The 20,912-nt window shown below is 46.6% G+C and overlaps 1 pseudogene; it reads left to right on the top strand.

Annotated features, from left to right (window-relative positions):
- The first annotated feature begins 4,335 nt into the window (after window positions 1–4,335).
- LOC129829841 (polynucleotide 5'-hydroxyl-kinase NOL9-like) lies at window positions 4,336–19,999 on the top strand (annotated as a pseudogene).
- The last annotated feature ends 913 nt before the right edge of the window (window positions 20,000–20,912 follow it).

Below are 20,912 nucleotides of genomic sequence, written 5' to 3'. Positions count from 1 at the left end.
CAGTGTGGTTAAGGTTATGATTATATTCCAATGAGAGAAATAGGCGGGGTTTAGCCATAATCATGACTTTGTGGCTGTGGTAACGAGCGAAGACTCGACATTTTTGTTTTGACCGTGTAGTAGTCTGAGCTATAGTAAATATTTTGTCCAGATTGCGTTGCTGGTTATTGTCACAAATGATCCCTATTTTAAGTATCTTAACTAATATGAGGTAGATAGCAAGCTCGTTTTGCAGTTAAAGTGCCGGTGTTTATGGTGGGATGCCGGTTAGCCAAATTTATTTTATTTTTATTTCACCTTTATTTAACCAGATAGGCAAGTTGAGAACACGTTCTCATTTACAATTGCGACCTGGCCAAGATTAAGCAAAGCAGTTCGACACATACAACAACACATAGTTACACATGGAGTAAAACAAACATACAGTGAAAAATAAGTCTATATACTTCTCAAAAAAATAAAGGGAACACCAAAATAACACATCCTTGATCTGAATGAATGAAATATTCTTATTAAATAATTTTTTCTTTACATAGTTGAATGTGCTGACAACAAAATCACACAAAAATTATCAATGGAAATCAAATTTATCAACCCACGGAGGTCTGGATTTGGAGTCACACTCAAAATTAAAGTGGAAAACCACACTACAGGCTGATCCAACTTTGATGTAATGTCCTTAAAACAAGTCAAAATGAGGCTCAGTAGTGTGTGTGGCCTCCACGTGCCTGTATGACCTCCCTACAACGCCTGGGCATGCTCCTGATGAGGTGGCGGATGGTCTCCTGAGGGATCTCCTCCCAGACCTGGACTAAAGCATCCTCCAACTCCTGGACAGTCTGTGGTGCAACGTGGCGTTGGTGGATGGAGTGAGACATGATGTCCCAGATGTGCTCAATTGGATTCAGGTCTGGGGAACGGGCGGGCCAGTCCATAGCATCAATGCCTTCCTCTTGCAGGAACTGCTGACACACTCCAGCCACATGAGGTCTAGCATTGTCTTACATTAGGAGGAACCCAGGGCCAACCGCACCAGCATATGGTCTCACAAGGGGTCTGAGGATCTCATCTCGGTACCTAATGGCAGTCAGGCTACCTCTGGCGAGCCCATGGAGGGCTGTGCGGCCCCCCAAAGAAATGCCACCCCACACCATGACTGACCCACCGCCAAACCGGTCATGCTGGAGGATGTTGCAGGCAGCAGAACGTTCTCCCCGGTGTCTCCAGACTGTCACATGTGCTCAGTGTGAACCTGCTTTCATCTGTGAAGAGCACAGGGCGCCAGTGGCGAAATTGCGAATCTTGGTGTTCTCTGGCAAATGCCAAACGTCCTGCACGGTGTTGGGCTGTAAGCACAACCCCCACCTGTGGACGTCGGGCCCTCATACCACCCTCATGGAGTCTGTTTCTGACCGTTTGAGCAGACACATGCACATTTGTGGCCTGCTGGAGGTCATTTTGCAGGGCTCTGGCAGTGCTCCTCCTGCTCCTTCTTGCACAAAGGCGGAGGTAGCGGTCCTGCTGCTGGGTTGTTGCCCTCCTATGGCCTCCTCCACGTCTCATGATGTACTGGCCAGTCTCCTGGTAGCGCCTCCATGCTCTGGACACTACGCTGACAGACACATCAAACCTTCTTGCCACAGCTCGCATTGATGTGCCATCCTGGATGAGCTGCACTACCTGAGCCACTTGTGTGGGTTGTAGACTCCGTCTCATGCTACCACTAGAGTGAAAGTACCGCCAGCATTCAAAAGTGACAAAAACATCAGCCAGGAAAAATAGGAACTGAGAAGTGGTCTGTGGTCACCACCTGCAGAACCACTCCTTTATTGGGGGTGTCTTGCTAATTGCCTATAATTTCCACCTTTTGTCTATTCCATTTGCACAACAGCATGTGGAATTTATTGTCAATCAGTGTTGCTTCCTAAGTGGACAGTTTGATTTCACAGAAGTGTGATTGACTTGGAGTTACATTGTGTTGTTTAAGTGTTCCCTTTATTTTTTTGAGCAGTGTACCATGTGAGCAAGTGAGGTGAGATAAGGGAGGAGAAGGCAAACTAAATATATATATAAATAAATAAAAATATAAAAAAGGCCATGGTGGCGAAGTAAATACAATATAGCAAGTAAAAACACTGGAATGGTTGGTTTGCATTGGAAGAATGTGCAAAGTAGAGATAGAAATAATGGGGTGCAAAGGAGCAAAATAAATAAATACAGTATGTAAAGAGGTAGCTGTTTGGGTTAAATTATAGATGGGCTATGTACAGGTGCAGTAATCTATGAGCTGCTCTGACAGCTGGTGCTTAAAGCTAGTGAGGGAGATAAGTGTTTCCAGTTACAGAGATTTTTGTAGTTCGTTCCAGTCATTGGCAGCAGAGAACTGGAAGGAGAGGCGGCCAAAGGAAGAATTGGTTTTGGGGGTGACCAGAGAGATATACCTGCTGGAGCGCGTGCTACAGGTAGGTGCTGCTATGGTGACCAGCGAGCTGAGATAAGGGGGGACTTTACCTAGCAGGGTCTTGTAGATGACCTGGAGCCAGTGGGTTTGGCGACGAGTATGAAGCGAGGGCCAGCCAACGAGAGTGTACAGGTCGCAGTGGTGGGTAGTATATGGGGCTTTGGTGACAAAACGGATGGCACTGTGATAGACTGCATCCAATTTATTGAGTAGGGTTTTGGAGGCTATTTTGTAAATGACATCACCAAAGTCGAGGATTGGTAGGATGGTCAGTTTTACAAGGGTATGTTTGGCAGCATGAGTGAAGGATGCTTTGTTGCGGAATAGGAAGCCGATTCTAGATTTAACTTTGGATTGGAGATGTTTGATGTGAGTCTGGAAGGAGAGTTTACAGTCTAACCAGACACCTAGGTATTTGTAGTTGTCCACATATTCTAAGTCAGAACCGTCCAGAGTAGTGATGTTGGACAGGCGGGCAGGTGCAGGCAGCGATCGGTTGAAGAGCATGCATTTAGTTTTACTTGTATTTAAGAGCAATTGGAGGCCATGGAAGGAGAGTTGTATGGCATTGAAGCTCGCCTGGAGGGTTGTTAACACAGTGTCAAAAGAAGGGCCAGAAGTATACAGAATAGTGTCGTCTGCGTAGAGGTGGATCAGAGACTCACCAGCAGCAAGAGCGACATCATTGATGCATACAGAGAAGAGAGTAATAATGTAACTTTAATCAGATGGCGACTGGCTGCTTCACATGGTGGAACCGTTACGTTCGTTAACAATAAAGCAATGTGTCAACCTGATTTGCAGGTACTGCTTGGTATCCAACTTTTGCTGATCAGGGTGTAAACGGGTATCCTAGTACTTCTTATGTCAGAAGATTTTGAAGTGAGTTAGAAGATTTTATTTTAAATTAAACGACTATTAATGTTAATCTGAGAGACTCTGATATTATGTTTTATTTTGATTCAAATGATATGGACCCTGATTTAACGTTCATTGTTAATTTGTTTATCTTTCATGGAAGATTCCTTATCCATAAAATTAAGTGTGCAGAGAACAAACCCCTCTTCACATTATTTAAGATATAATTTAAATATTATTTTGAAATGATCAGTATAAACAAAAAAGCAATACTCACCATAAAACTATTTAACAAATTGAAAATGAATCTTGATTTGTAATACCCCTGTCTGTTAGGTTTACTATTGTTTGTATATTTCTGTTTTTTGTATTTTTTGTGTTCCTAATAATAAATAAAATAAATATATAAATATATATATATATATATATATATATATATATATATATATATATGTATACATATATATAAATTTTTAAAGTAGCCTAGTAAGAGCGTTGGGCCAGCAACCAGTGACCGAAAGGTTGCTGGATCGAATCCCCGAGCTGACAAGGTAAAAATCTGTCATTCTTCCCATGAACAAGGCCGTTAACCCACTGCAATGACGGTAGGCCGTCATTGTAAATAAGAATTTGTTCTTACTGACTAGTTAAATAAAGGTTACATTTAAAAAAAGATATCCATCACAATAACGTTTGCTGGCTAGGTAGCTAAGCTAACAGCTAGCTGCCTCAGATACCTGTGACGTTAGTTGGCTAGCTAGCCAGAGATTCATTCAACTGCAGTATTGGGCAGCATCTGTGTTCATTCAACTTAGCTAAGAAACTCAATTGATGTTACTGACAGTAGCTAGTGAGCTAAGTTAACTTATAGATAACTTATCCAGCTCACGTTTTATTTACAGTAACGTTAACTAGCTAACGTCAGCTAAAAACAATCACTGTTAGCTTGCTAACTATGTAACGTTAGCCTAGTAGTGTGTACATATGCTGGCTCATTGCATTACTTGTTGTGTTCATTTTGTACTCTTCTCTTCAGAGTTCCCCCATATTCATCATACTTGCAAAAGGAAAGCCATAAGGAACCATGAAAGTGCGCAAAGCTCAATCGAGGCCAAGCAGATGTCCATGAGGCAACACTGTAAGGACAAGTGGTTCAAGCCCAACAGAATGTTGAGTCAAACCTAAGCCCAAGCACTGCCATGGCCAAGCTACAGCACCAGGCATCTAACCTTAGAAAGGACCAGCATAACCTGGAGAGACTAAAGCAGAAGGCCAAGGCTGTGTGTTTCACAGGTCAAGGTTCTGGCAGACACAGGGATAACCCCCCAGTCACCCCATGACCAACAGGGGAGCAGGTGGATCAGAGCAGGGCAGTGAGTCAGATGAGTCCCAAGACTGGAGCTCCTTTGCCAAGTCTGTTCTACATCAGAATGGTGATGGAGAGAGTATGGAGGGCCAGGAGAGTTCTGTCTCAGCCAATGCAGCTCCTGGCTGGATAGAGGAGCGTCTTTCTTTCACTGTGCAGAGCAAGACCACGTCCATAATCGTACAGTGCTGGTCATGCAACAGAGTCAGGTACGGGCGCAGGCTTTTAGGCTACACTTTTGACTTTTCAGTGGCAACTACACTCCCGGCTATAAGCTACCTGCTCTGATCCCCCCCCACTATTACCATCAGTGTTGTGTTTCTTATATATTTTATTATTAATTTGGCCATGCTGTGGGATTAAAGTTCTATAAATCATCTTGATGTCTTTCTCCTGCAGACCCTGTGTTTTAGGGGGAAGTGCCTTCTATCACGTTTGTACGGTCGACTGGAGGTGTATGGTTTCACCATTGAGGAGAGTCAGCAGTCCTACCCGCGGTTCTCTCCCTCCTCACATTGCCCCCTCACCATCACAACACTGGGGGTCTGCCCTAACCCCAACAAGACCAAGAAAGCAGGCCGTCTAGTGGCCAAAGCCATTGTCCGCAAGTACCTCTCAGGTAAGGAGAGAATTTGAATGACACCATCCACCCTTGAAATTATTTGCATAATACTTTACTCGGCTGACTTCTTTTAGTGATTGTTTACAGTTCTAGACCTAGTTAGATCACCTTTGAAGCAGTAGATTGTTTTGTTTAGAGTTCAAATGCTACTCTTTATTTTTTGTGTTCTGTTTAGAGACACGTAAGAGGCTGTTTAGTGAAGTAGATTCAGACTCCAGTGTGATCCTGCTGGTGCCCTTGGATACTCTTCTGACGTGGTTCCTCACTAGTTTCTCAGACCTCAACGAGCTGTTTGGACTCAGTTCGGTGGGTTGACACTGACAGTCACATCTATCTCTAAAGCCTTTTCATATAGACTTTTATTGTACAGGCCTCTTCTTTGTAGAGTTACCCTGACAACTGCTGATGTCAAAATGGCTTTATAAATACATTTCATTGATAGAGAGACAGCTCAGACTTGCTGGACACATCGCTCTCTGGCATCATTTACAAAATAGCCTCCAACACTCTACTCTGCAAACTGTATGTAGTCTATCACAGTGCCATCCGTTTTGTCACCAAAGCCCCATATACTACCCACCACTGCGACCTGTATGCTCTCATTGGCTGGCCCTCACTACATATTCGTCGCCAAACCAAACTGGTTCCAGGTCATCTATAAGTCTTTGCTAGGTAAAGCCACGCCTTATCTGAGCTCACTGGTCACCATAGCAACACCCACCCAATTTTTCTTCTATTGTGTTATTGACTGTACGTTTGTTTATGAGTAACTCTGTGTTGTTGTTTTTTTTATTTATTATTTTATAAAATTTTACCCCCTTTTCGTGGTATGCAATTGTTAGTAATTACTATCTTGTCTCATCGCTACAACTCCCGTACGGCTCGGGAGAGACGAAGGTCGAAAGCAATGCGTCCTCCGAAACAGAACCCAACCAAGCCGCACTGCTTCTTAACACAGCGCGCCTCCAACCCGGAAGCCAGCCGCACCAATGTGTTGGAGGAAACACCGTGCACCTGGCTACCTTGGTTAGCACACACTGCGCCCGGCCCGCCACAGGAGTCGCTGGTGCGTGATGAGACAAGGATATCCCTACCGGCCTAACCCGGACGACGCTAGGCCAACTGTCAAAACTGCCACGCCAACCGAGAGCCCCCACACAGAGCCGGAAAAGCTATCTTTAGTTCCTCCGTCCTGACTGCTGATGCACTCTTAAAGTGGCAGTGCACGGTGAAGGCTCCGTACAAGATTTCGCCACAACGTTGTATTCCACATGAGGGATACTGAGATGTTTTAACTAGATGACTTATTGATTGTTGTTATTTTCCATTTACAGAGGAGCTAGATGGCTTACCCCAGGTAATCTTAGGTTTCATTACATACAGTCGGGAGGAACTACTGAATATAAGAGCAATGTCAACTCACCATTATTACAACCAGGAATATGACTCTCCTGAAGCGGATCCTGTATTTTGCCATCCACCCAGTACAATGGATCTGATCCCAGCCGGCGACCCTAAACAACGACGCCGTAAAAGGGGCAAATGAAGCGGTCTTCTGGTCAGGCTTCGGAGACGGGCACATCGCGCTCCACTCCCTAGCATACTACTCGCCAATGTCCAGTCTCTTGACAACAAGGTTGATGAAATCCGAGCAAGGGTAACATTCCAGAGAGACATCAGAGACTGTAACGCTCTTTGCTTCACGGAAACATGGCTCACTCGAGAGACGCTAACAGAGTCGGTGCAGCCAGCTGGTTTCTTCACGCATCGCTCCGACAGAAACAAACATCTTTCTGGTAAGAAGAGGGGCGGGGGTGTATGCCTTATGATTAACGAGACGTGGTGTGATCATAACAACATACAGGAACTCAAGTCATTCTGTTCACCTGATCTAGAATTCCTCACAATCAAATGTCGACCGCATTATCTACCAAGGGAATTCTCTTCAATTATAATAACAGCCCTATATATTCCCCCCCCAAGCAGACACATCGATGGCCCTGAACGAACTTTATCTGACTCTATGTAAACTGGAAACAACACACCCTGAGGCTGCATTCATCGTAGCTGGGGATTTTAACAAGGCTAATCTGAAAACAAAACTCCCTAAATTCTATCAGCATATCGATTGTGCTACCAGGGCTGGTAAAACCTTGGATCATTGTTATACTAACTTCCGCAACGCAAATAGGCCCTCCCCCGCTCTCCTTTCGGAAAAGCTGACCACGACTCCATTTTGTTGCTTCCAGCCTACAAACAGAAACTAAAACAGCAAGCTCCCGCGCTCAGGTCTGTTCAACGCTGGTCCGACCAATCTGATTCCACGCTTCAAGACTGCTTCGATCACGTGGATTGGGATATGTTCCGCATTGCGTCCAACAACAACATTGACGAATACGCTGATTCGATGAGCGAGTTCATTAGAAAGTGTATTGACGATATCGTACCCACAGCAACGATTTAAACATTCCCAAACCAGAAACCGTGGATTGATGGCAGCATTCGCGTGAAACTGAAAGCGCGAACCACTGCTTTTAACCAGGGAAAGGTGACCGGAAACATGACCGAATACAAACAGTGTAGTTATCCCCTCCGCAAGGCAATCAAACAAGCTAAGTGCCAGTATAGAGACAAAGTAGAGTCGCAATTCAACAGCTCAGGCACAAGAGGTATGTGACAGGGTCTACAGTCAATCACGGATTACAAAAAGAAAACCAGCTCCTTCGCGGACCAGGATGTCTTGCTCCCAGACAGACTAAATCACTTTTTTGCTCGCTTTGAGGACAATACAGTGCCACTGACACGGCCCACTACCAAAACCTGCGGGCTCTCCTTCACTGCAGCCGAGGTGAGTAAAACATTTAAACGTGTTAACCCTCGCATGGCTGCAGGCCCAGACGGCATTCGCAGCCTCGTCCTCAGAGCATGCGCAGACCAGCTGGCTGGTGTGTTTAAGGACATATTCAATCAATCCTTATCCCAGTCTGCTGTTCCCTCATGCTTCAAGAGGGCCACCATTGTTCCTGTTCCCAAGAAAGCTAAGGTAACTGAGCTAAACGACTACCGCCCCGTAGCACTCACTTCCGTCATCATGAAGTGCTTTGAGAGACTAGTCAAGGACCATATCATCTCCACCCTACCTGACACCCTAGACCCACTCCAATTTGCTTACCGACCCAATAGGTCCACAGACGACGCAATCACAACCACACTGCACACTGCCCTAACCCATCTGGATAAGAGGAATACCTATGTGAGAATGCTGTTCATCGACTACAGCTCAGCATTTAACACCATAGTACCCTCCAAACTCGTCATCCCTGGGACCCTCGTCATCCCGTCAGACCCTGGGTCTCGACCCCGCCCTGTGCAACTGGGTCCTGGACTTCCTGACGGGCCGCCCCCAGGTGGTGAGGGTAGGTAACAACATCTCCACCCCGCTGATCCTCAATACTGGGGTCCCACAAGGGTGCGTTCTGAGCCCTCTCCTGTACTCCCTGTTCACCCACGACTGCGTGGCCATGCACGCCTCCAACTCAATCGATGAGACGGCCTACAGCGAGGAGGTGAGGGCCCTCGGAGTGTGGTGTCAGGAAAATAACCTCACACTCAACGTCAACAAAACAAAGGAGATGATTGTGGACTTCAGGAAACAGCAGAGGGAGCACCCCCCTATCCACATCGATGGGACAGTAGTGGAGAAGGTGGAAAGTTTTAAGTTCCTCGGTGTACACATCACTGACGGGCGGGGGAGGGCCTTATATGCGTCGCGGAAGTTAGTATAACAATGATCCAAGGTTTTACCAGCCCTGGTTGCACAATCGATATGCTGATAGAATTTAGGGAGTTTGGTTTTCAGATTAGCCTTGTTAAAATCCCCAGCTACGATGAATGCAGCCTCAGGGTGTTTGGTTTCCAGTTTACAAAGAGTCAGATAAAGTTCGTTTAGGGCCATCGATGTGTCTGCTTGGGGGGGAATATATACGGCTGTGATTATAATCGAAGAGAATTCCCTTGGAATGCGGTCGACATTTGATTGTGAGGAATTCTAGATCAGGTGAACAGAATGACTTGAGTTCCTGTATGTTGTTATGATCACACCACGTCTCGTTAATCATAAGGCATACACCCCCGCCCCTCTTCTTACCAGAAAGATGTTTGTTTCTGTCGGCGCGATGCGTGAAGAAACCAGCTGGCTGCACAGACTCCGTTAGCGTCTCTTGAGTGAGCCATGTTTCCGTGAAGCAGAGAACGTTACAATCTCTGATGTCTCTCTGAAATGTTAACCTTGCTCAGATTTCATCAACCTTATTGTCAAAAGACTGGACATTGGCGAGTAGTATGCTAGGGAGTGGAGCGCGATGTGCCCGTCTCCGAAGCCTGACCAGGAGACCCCCTCGTTTGCCCCTTTTACCGCGTCGCTTAGGGTCGCCGGCTGGGATCAGATCCATTGTATTGGGTGGAAGGCAAAACACTGGATCCGCTTCGGGAAAGTCATATTCCTGGTTGGAACGATGGTGAGTTGACGTTGCTCTTATATTCAGTAGTTCCTCCCGACTGCATGTAATGAAACCTAAGATTTCCTGGGGTACCAATGTAAGGAATACCACATAAAAAAACAAATTACTGCATTTTTCCTATGAACGCAAAGCTGGTCGGCGCCGGAAGTATCAGAGGGTAGTGCGTACGGCCCAGTACATCACTGGAGCCAAACTTCCTGCCAACCAGGACCTATGTGTCAGCGGTGTCAGAGGAAAGTCCATAAAATTGTCAGAGACTCCAGTCACCCAGGTTAGACTGTTTTCTCCTCTGCTACCGCACGGCAAACGGTACCGGAGCGCCGAGTCTTGGAAGGCTCCTCAACAGCTTCTACCCCCATGCCATAAGACTGCTAAACAATTAATACCCCCCCCCCCCCCCCCCCCCCCGGTACCGGTACCCCCTATATATAGCTTTGTTAATCTTGTTTTACTTTTTGTTATTTTGTTATTTTTTGTACTTTAGTCTATTTGGTAAATATTTTTTTAACTCTTGAACTGCACTGTTGGTTAAGGGCTTGTATGTAAGCATTTCACAGTAAGGGCTACACTTGTTGTATTCGGCGCATGTGACAAATAAAGTTTGAGTTGATTCTATGGCCAGTTGTCCTGTGAAACGGACCTGGATGCTCTCTGGAGTCTCAAGTCCCTGTGGGGCTTGCATAACAGAGACATGCCCATAGTCATCAACACAATGGGCTGGGTCAAAGGTCAGTAACGCAGTATTCTTGGCCACCTGGGGAAAAAACAGCTACATTTGTCCCAAGCTGCCATGTTCATGTTTCACCCAATCCTCAAAAAGGGGGGAAAGCAAGCACACATGTCAACAAATAAATAATGCATAGTAATAATGTGTAGTAATTAATACTTTTTTGTTGTTGAATTCTTCATACTGACCTGTTGACATGTGTCTGCCTCTTCAGGTTTTGGCTTTCAGTTGCTGGTGGACATCATTCGCCTCTGCTCCGTTTCTCACGTGGTGCAGCTCAGTAGTGGGGATAAAGTCATGTGCCCCCAACTCACCCCTGAGTTCCTGAGGTCATCACATGGCTGGCAGACACACCCGCTTGCCCAGTCAGCCCTGGGGGAGGACAACTCTGGATCCCATCCTCTCCAGTGGAGTTACACTGAGTTACACTCAGTATTCACTCAGAGTTTGAAGGAGTGGGGCGCCCGGGCAAAATGTAAGAGTCCCAACAAGACAATAGCTTTCTTGGTTGCCATGACTATGGATATACATTTTTCTGCTGAAGGAAGCTACTTGCCATTTTATTTGGAGAAAAGACAAACCCACTCTGCACTTGCCAGTATCACATGTTCATTAAGCTGATGTATAAGCCTTTGTCAGAGATTTTCTTGCCCTACTTCTCTGAGTTCACCCCTCTGTCTCCTCCCCCCTCTGGTGTGTGTTTTTCTTCCACAGGAGACACCAGCGTAGCAATGAGCAGCGTGACCTGGCTCTGCTGGGCTACTTCAGCCAGCTGCAGTCCCCTGAACCAGGCTCCGTCAAACCCCTGCACGGCTTCACCCCTACCAGGTAAGAAATAATACAAACTTTTAGAGAAGAATGTAGCCTCACTCTAGCGCTGATGTCATTGATAAGTGCCGTGTTCTGCCGGCCTGCTCATGTCAAATCAGTTTTTATTAATGTCTGTGTATGATAAGCATAGGATTCAAGTCTGTAATATTTTTACCTTTTAGAATATACTAATTCCACTACGTCCCTCCCTTGTTCTCTCCGTACAGGTTCGCCATTCAGCAGTGGCGGTGGGGTTGACGCACTGTGAGGTGGCACCAGCTCATGTGCTCTACGCTGCCAATGCCAGTCTGGTGAGGCTGTGCTGTCTGAATGAGAAGGTATCAGGCAGGGGAGGCCCAGTTCTGCTCTCTCAAACCCCTGTCTGTCCCTGCGTGGGATTTGGTAAGTATATATAGGTCTATGCCCATTACCCATACACATGTTAAAGAGGAAGCTGGTGGGAGGAGCCATAGGACTGGCTCATTGTAATGGCTGGAATGGAATTGATTTATTCCATTCCAGCCATTACAATGACCCCGTCCTCCTATAACTTCTCCCACCAGCCTCCTCTGACATGTTAGTCTGTCACTTTTCTGTGTGGACAACTGTCATCTATTTATCCGAGAACAGTAATAAAGTTCGGCATCTCCCCATCATGGATGAATAACTCTTTGAATGGATGGAGGGATAACAAAACTCTAAGGTGTGGGTAATCTATTAAATTGCATTTCTTTCTGGGAGAATCTTAATTGCATACTCCCCGTGTCCTCGCCTCCTTCTCAATACCCATTGGATGAGAAATCCAGAGGTCCTTCTCCTCCAATGGATTTTGAGAAGGAGGCGAGGAGTATGCAATTGAGGATCTCCCTCTGTTCTCAGCAGGTGTCCTTTGGGGAGTGGACATGGCCCGTGGCCTGTACACCTGTAGCTCCCTCAGTCCTCTGTCAGGTCTGCTGGGTGCTGTCACACTGCCCAACATCCTCCTCACAGGGCAGGTAAGACAAAAGGATACATCCCAAACACTAAGCAATCTAAACACTGCATGCAGCGTTGTACTCTCCACTCCTCAATCATCTGTAAGATGTCTTTGTTTGACTTTGACACTCAAATATCAACTATTATTAAACATATACATGAAAAACTGAAAAATCACAACTGCCCAAACCCAACCATTCAAATATTGCAGGACTGTCCTGTTCCTCTCCATCAGTGTCAGCTTTAGCTATCAGGTTATTTTGGTTCAGTCACTCATTCTTGCAACATATCCTTGCTTTACCTTAGTCCACATCCTCTTTCTATTACAGACAGGAATTGTGGGAGAGACTCCCTACATCACAATAGACTACAACTTTGAACTAACCGGGACTGGGAAGATTCACGTCTTCAAGGGGCTTGCAAGACCTGGCCAGATGAATAACGCAAAGTGATTGTTTTTGTGAGCAGAGACTATGGTTTCACAGCAAGAAATCTGAAATCTGAATCTTTTTTACCTTCCTTGTTTACTGACTTCAAACACCAAGGCCAGAGTCAAGGCCGTTGAATGTACAGAACAGAAAGTTCCGGAGATAGGACTGTGGAGTGGCCGTGATTGACTTAAGGTGTTCTTACGCTCCAGATCACTCTTCTCAAGACTGCCATAGCTATGATGGCCACCTCCTTCTTGTATGGGTCAATTGGGTTGACCTTGGTCTTCAATCACCAGCATTGTTTTGGCCAGTGATATTCATTAGTTCAGGATGACTGTTTCAAAGTGTTTCTATCACATGGACAATATCTAGACATGCAGTTAAATGTCTGCATCTGAAATGGCACCATATGACCTAGTGCACTGGTAATAAGTAGTGCACAATATAGGGAATATGGTGCCATTTCGGACACAAGCTAGGTTTCCATCCAATTGGCGACAGATTCCATCAAACGGACTTATTGTGGATACAAGCAAGGCTGTGCGTGATGATCAGTGGCGATTTTTGCAGATAAATCTTGGTCGGGCAAACTGTTTTTAGATGCATACCAGCAAAGCCACTACACTAAACAATACATTAATTGCACTATAACAGTGACAAATGGTGCTGTCACGACTTCTGCCGAAGTCGTTGCCTCTCCTTGTCCGGGCGGTGTTCGGCGGTCGACTTCACCGGTCTTCTAGCCATCATCGATCCATTTTTCATTTTCCATTGGTTTTGTCTTGTCTTCCCACACACCTGTTGTCAATCCCATTCATTACCTGTTGTGTATTTAACCCTCTGTTTCCCTTCATGTGTTTGTCAGAGATTGTTCGTTGTCAAGTGTTGTGTTGATTGTGTATAGGTGTGCGACGGGTCTTCGTACCCAGATTTGTTTTATATTTTTTCCGTGAGTGTTATGGAGCAGATTACTGGGACTTTAATTAAAGTACTCCATTCTACACTCTATTTGACTCTCCTGCGCCTGACTTCCTCTGCCACTTATACACGCCATTGTGACAGAATCTCTGACCATAAAAAATGAAGTCAGCAGGAGGAGGCACTTCGCTAATGGAGGTTGAGGAACGCGTCCTGGAACACGCGGCGGAGATTGACAGTCTGTGCGCTGCCATGGATCGCATTGTCCAGAGTATGGACCGCTGGGAGAGACAGGGAGCTTGTCCAGTACCTCCACCACCACCTGGAATTCCTTTGAACGTTTTTTATCCTCCGGAACAGAACAGGATCCAGTTATCCCTACCCACGGGATACAATGGAGATACTGCCAGCTGCCAGGGTTTTCTCCTAAAACTGAACTTGTATCTGGCCACGGTCTCTCCAGTACCATCAGACCGTGAGAAAAGCTCCGCCCTCGTCTCATGCCTTACCGGGAAAGCCCTGGAGTGGGCCAACGCTGTGTGTGGAGAGGATAAGGCGTTGGACCATTTTGAGGAGCTCATCTGCCATTTCCGGAAGGTATTCGACCACCCATCCGAAGGCAGAGCAGCAGGTGAGCTCCTCTATCATCTGAGGCAGGGGAAGAGGAGTGCTCAGGAGTTCGCGTTGGAGTTTAGGACTTTGGCTGCCGGCGCTGGATGGAGCGACAGGGCCCTGATCGACCACTACCGTTGTAGTCTACGCGAGGACGTCCGTCGGGAGCTGGCCTGTAGAGACACCACCCTCAACTTCGACCAACTGGTGGATATGTCCATCAGGCTGGACAACATGCTGGCTACTCGGGGACGTCTAGATCGGGGTCTGGTTGTTCCATCCTCCCGCACTCTCTCTCCCGAACCTATGGAATTGGGAGGGATGGTGCGCAGGGAGACCGGAGGGGGTACCCGCTTGAGCACCATCTATGATCGCAGAGATCACACTGCTGATCGGTGCCGGGTTGGTTCCTCTGGGAATAGAGAAGGCAGGCAGGGCACTCTGGCATCACCCCAGGTGAGTAGGCACCATACTCATCCAGAGCCCTCTGCTGCACTTATGTTTGTCTCTGTCACCTTTCCGGATTTTCCCCTGCATTCCCAGTATAAGGCGCTAGTAGATTCAGGCGCGGCTGGGAATTTCATTAATAAAAATTTTGCTCATAGTTTAGGGATTCCTGTTGTTTCTGTGGATATGCCTTTCCCTATTCATGCCTTAGATAGTCGACCAATAGGGTCAGGGTTTATCAGGGAGGTCACCGCACCTTTGTCTATGATAACGCAGGAGGGTCACAAGGAGAAGATTAGTCTTTTCCTTATTGATTCCCCTGCGTATTCTGTGGTGTTAGGCCTACCCTGGTTAACTACTCATAACCCCACTGTTTCTTGGCCACAGAGGGCTCTCACGGGGTGGTCGCGAGAGTGCTCAGGTAGGTGTGTAGGGGTTTCCGTTGGTGCTACTACGGTGGAAAGTCCAGACCAGGTTTCCACCGTGCGCATTCCCTCAGAATATGCCGATTTGGCACTCGCCTTCTGTAAAAAGAAGGTGACTCAATTACCACCCCATCGACAGGGGGATTGTGCGATAGATCTCCTGGTAGACGCTGCATATCCCAGGAGTCATGTGTATCCTCTGTCGCAAGCGGAGACAGTGGCTATGGATAATTATATCTCTGAATCCCTGCGTCAGGGGTTCATTAAGCCATCCATTTCACCCGCCTCTTCGAGTTTCTTTTTTGTGAAGAAGAAGGATGGCGGTTTACGCCCGTGCATTGATTATCGAGACCTTAATAAAATCACGGTAAAATATAGTTACCCGCTACCTTTGATCAATACAGTAATGGAGTCAATGCGCGGGGCCCGCTTCTTCACAAAATTGGATCTCAGGAGTGCGTACAATCTGGTGCGTATTAGGAGGGGTGATGAGTGGAAGACGGCATTTAGCACCACCTCAGGTCATTATGAGTACCTGGTCATGCCATATGGGTTGATGAATGCTCCATCAGTCTTCCAATCGTTTGTAGATGAGATCTTCAGGGACCTGAACGGGCAGGGTGTAGTGGTGTATATCGATGATATTTTGATATACTCTGCTACACGAGCTGAGCATGTGTCCTTGGTGCGCAGGGTGCTTGGTCGCCTGTTGGAGCATGATTTATATGTCAAGGCTGAGAAATGCTTGTTCTTCCAACAATCCATCTCCTTCCTAGGGCATCAGATTTCCACTTCAGGAGTGGAAATGGAGAGCGACCGCATTACAGCCGTGCGTAATTGGCCGACTCCAACCACGGTAAAGGAGGTGCAGCGTTTTTTAGGGTTTGCCAATTACTACCGGAGATTTATCCGGGGTTTTGGTCAGGTTGCAGCTCCCATTACCTCACTGCTAAATGGGGGACCGGTGCGCTTGCAGTGGTCGGCCGAGGCGAATAGGGCTTTTGGTAAACTGAAGGCTCTGTTTACCTCGGCGCCTGTGTTGGCTCATCCGGATCCCTCTTTGCCATTCATAGTAGAGGTGGACGCATCCGAAGCTGGGATAGGAGCAGTGCTCTCTCAGCGTTCGGGTGTGCCACCGAAGCTTCGCCCCTGTGCTTTCTTTTCGAAGAAGCTCAGCCCGGCGGAGCGTAACTATGATGTGGGGGACCGAGAGCTGTTAGCTGTCGTAAAAGCCTTGAAGGTGTGGAGGCATTGGCTTGAGGGGGCTAATCACCCTTTTCTCATCTGGACTGACCACCGCAATCTGGAGTACATCCGGCAGGCGAAGAGACTAAATCCTCGCCAGGCAAGGTGGGCCATGTTTTTCACTCGTTTTGTGTTTACGCTTACTTACAGACCAGGCTCCCAGAACGTCAAGGCAGACGCATTGTCTCGGCTGTATGACACAGAGGAGCGACCCATGGAGCCCACTCCCATACTCCCAGAGTCGTGTTTGGTGGCGCCAGTAGTGTGGGAGCTGGACGCGGACATTGAGCGGGCGTCACGTGCAGAGCCCTCTCCTCCTGAGTGTCCAGCTGGTCGTCTGTACGTTCCGTCTGCTGTCCGCGACCGATTGATCTATTGGGCTCACACATCACCCTCCTCTGGTTATCCTGGGATAGGTCGGACGATGCGCTGTCTTGATGGGAGGTACTGGTGGCCCACTTTAGCTAAGGACGTGAGGATTTATGTTTCCTCCTGTTCGGTGTGCGCCCAGTGCAAGGCTCCTAGACACCTGCCTAGAGGTAAGCTTTTACCTTTACCCGTTCCTCAACGGCCGTGGTCGCACCTGTCAGTGGATTTTGTGACTGATCTTCCACCTTCACAGGGTTACACCACGATCCTGGTCGTTGTGGATCGGTTCTCTAAGTCCTGTCGTCTTCTCCCTTTGCCCGGTCTCCCTGCGGCCTTACAAACTGCGGAGGCTCTGTTTACACATGTTTTCCGGCATTATGGGGTGCCTGAGGATATAGTGTCTGATCGGGGTCCCCAGTTCACGTCAAGGGTCTGGAAGGCGTTCATGGAACGTCTGGGGATCTCGGTTAGTCTTACCTCAGGTTTTCACCCCGAGAGTAATGGGCAGGTGGAGAGAGTTAACCAGGATGTGGGCAGGTTTCTGCGGTCCTATTGCCAGGACCGGCCAGGGGAGTGGGCGAAGTTCGTGCCCTGGGCAGAGATAGCCCAGAACTCGCTACGTCACTCCTCCACTAACCTTACCCCTTTTCAATGTGTATTAGGGTATCAGCCGGTTCTGGCTCCTTGGCATCAGAGTCAGACCGAAGCTCCTGCGGTGGACAATTGGTTTCGGCACGCTGAGGAAACTTGGGAGGCAGCCCACGTCCACCTTCAGCGTGCCATAAGGCGCCAGAAAATTGGCGCAGACCGTCGCCGCAGTGAGGCCCCGGTGTTCGTACCGGGGGACAGGGTCTGGCTCTCGACCCGAAACCTGCCCCTCCGCCTGCTCTGCCGGAAGCTGTGTCCGCGGTTTGTGGGGCCGTTTAAAGTCCTGAGGAGAGTGAACGAGGTATGTTATAGATTACAACTGCCCACTAATTACCGTATTAACCCCTCGTTCCATGTGTCTCTCTTCAGGCCGGTGGTGGCTGGCCCGCTCCAGGAGGCTGAAGTGCGTGAAGTTCCTCCGCCTCCTCTAGACATCGAGGGGGTTCCGGCGTACGCTATTCGATCCATTTTGGATTCGAGACGTCGGGCGAGGGGCCTTCAGTACCTCGTGGACTGGGAGGGGTACGGGCCGGAGGAGAGATGCTGGGTTCCGGTGGAGGACGTTTTAGATCCTTCCATGTTAAAAGAATTCCACCGCCTCCATCCGGATCGCCCTGCACCTCGCCCTCCGGGTCGTCCCCGAGGCCGGTGTCGACGCGCTGCTGGAGCCGCGCGTCAGGGGGGGGGTAATGTCACGACTTCTGCCGAAGTCGTTGCCTCTCCTTGTCCGGGCGGTGTTCGGTGGTCGACTTCACCGGTCTTCTAGCCATCATCGATCCATTTTTCATTTTCCATTGGTTTTGTCTTGTCTTCCCACACACCTGTTGTCAATCCCATTCATTACCTGTTGTGTATTTAACCCTCTGTTTCCCTTCATGTGTTTGTCAGAGATTGTTCGTTGTGTTGATTGTGTATAGGTGTGCGACGGGTCTTCGTACCCAGATTTGTTTTATATTTTTTCCGTGAGTGTTATGGAGCAGATTACTGGGACTTTAATTAAAGTACTCCATTCTACACTCTATTTGACTCTCCTGCGCCTGACTTCCTCTGCCACTTATACACGCCATTGTGACAGGTGCCCACAAACTGTTAGGACCTACATAAAGCTGTCCTGACAGCAGAGCTTTCTTTTCAGCACCATGGAGTGAATCCTTACCATTGCTCCACCTGGTTATCAGCGGAGCCTTGTCTGGCAGCAAAGCAGAAAAACATAGCCGATATGGTTGACTTGCTTAAACAAATGTGCTTTCTACTGACAATTGAGATGTACTAACTATGGCATAAGAAGACAACGAGCTAATTGGGCCCAATTTGGACATTTTCACTTAGGGGTGTACTCACTTTTGTTGCCAGCGGTTTAGACATTAATGGATGTGTGTTGACTTATTTTGAGGGGACAGCAAATTTACACTGTTATACAAGCTGTACACTCACTGCTTTACATTGTAGCAAAGTGTCATTTCTTCAGTGTTGTCACATAAAGATATACTAAAATATTGACAAAAATGTGAGGGGTGTACTCACTTTTGTGATATACTGTATCTCCCTGGCAGATTACATAATTTATGCGGCAGTATACAATACATGTTTTGACTCACCTTGTTGTGCTGTGCTCACTTGAACAGGAAGGTGGTGTGACGATCCTTGTGGGCAAGGATATATATATATATACATATATATTAAATAGCCTGTTTGGCAAGTTATTTTGCCATTAATACATGTAACATGTCAGTTTGCAAACAATCAACAACAAAAAAAGATCCTTACGTTAATAAAGTCGCATACAAACATGGTATCTTTTGATGCTACATAAAATCAGAGAATGCCAGACTTTATATAGTACCTGTCAAAAGTTTGGACACCACATTCCAGGATTTTTCTTTATTTTTACTATTTTCTACAATATAGAATAATAGTGAAGACATCGAAACTATGAAATAAAACCTATGAAATCATGTAGTAACCAAAATATATTTTATATTTGAGATTCTTCAAAGTAGCCACAGCTTGCCTTGATGACCGCTTTCCACACTCTTTTCCAACAAATACTTTGTTTTGAAAAGCTGTTGCAGGTCAATGTGTCAATAAGTTATGAATCCATATAGCACCCATCCCCCCAGTTAAAGTGACGATATACAATATGAGTACTTTCTACATGTTTGGTTTGTCCAAAAATACTATTTGGCCATACTACAGGTTCACTATTTACAAGTGATATTAATTAATTGTCTGGACTAGGACATGAAAGTGCTTGCAGTGGTCGTTGCTGACAATGAAAAGCATTAAAAGAAAATGGAATGTAACTTGCTCAACAATCCATCTCTAGAGATATTGGATAGCACCTATTGAAAATGGAATGTAACTTGCTCAACAATCCATCTCTAGAGATATTGGATAGCACCTATTGATATATTCCAGAGCAAATAAAGATCAACTCTACACAGCAATGCGTCTAAGTCCAGTTTCTGGTATATATTTTGTTTTTGGTCAATTAAAATAAAAAATCACTGAATAGTAGTGCACTATGGGTTGTTACACAGTATTCCATCCACGTTTCTTTTTTAAAGCAAGTAATGGCTGTTGATGTTTCAATAAACATCTCTGTTGCATTTATTTCTGAGAGTACTGGATTACTGCACATTGATTTACCTATTTAGTAATCTGACCTTGTGACAAAATGTGAAATATGTCATTGATTTATGAATGGTGCGATTAAGGAGATCAGTACATTTTCCAGAATTGAAATGAGACTTACAACCACATTTAGAACTCCAGGCAAGGATTGTTACCAATACTCTATTCTCTCTTTTTCAATCTGTTTTTCTCTCTTTCCCTTGCTTTCTCTTATTGCTCCTGTTTTTTTTATTTTATTTTTATTTTACCGTTATTTTACCAGGTAAGTTGACTGAGAACACGTTCTCATTTGCAGCAACGACCTGGGGAATAGTTACAGGGGAGAGGAGGGGGATGAATGAGCCAATTGTAAACTGGGGATTATTAGGTGACCATGATGGTTTGAGGGCCAGATTGGGAATTTAGCCAGGACACCGGGGTTAACACCCCTACTCTTACGATAAGTGCCATGGGATCTTTAATGACCTCAGAGAGTCAGGACACCCGTTTAACGTCCCATCCGAAAGACGGCACCCTATACAGGACAGTGTCCCCAATCACTGCCCTGGGGCATTGGGATATTTTTTAGACCAGAGGAAAGAGTGCCTCCTACTGGCCCTCCAACACCACTTCCAGCAGCATCTGGTCTCCCATCCAGGGACTGACCAGGACCAACCCTGCTTAGCTTCAGAAGCAAGCCAGCAGTGGTATGCAGGGTGGTATGCTGTTTCATCAGGAGTTGTTTGGCAGAAGTTGGAAATAGGCCTAAATAAAAACAATTTCAGGTCTTTGTTTCCTAGGTGTAAGATATTTTATTGTCCTGAAGAGGGCATTTTAAGTAACCTCATAAATTCATACCAGAGTG

Source organism: Salvelinus fontinalis, chromosome 31 (genome assembly GCF_029448725.1).
Source record: "Salvelinus fontinalis isolate EN_2023a chromosome 31, ASM2944872v1, whole genome shotgun sequence".
Lineage (NCBI taxonomy): Eukaryota > Metazoa > Chordata > Actinopteri > Salmoniformes > Salmonidae > Salvelinus > Salvelinus fontinalis.
Note: the sequence above shows the minus strand (reverse complement) of the source record. Positions and strands in the feature narration are given on the sequence as shown.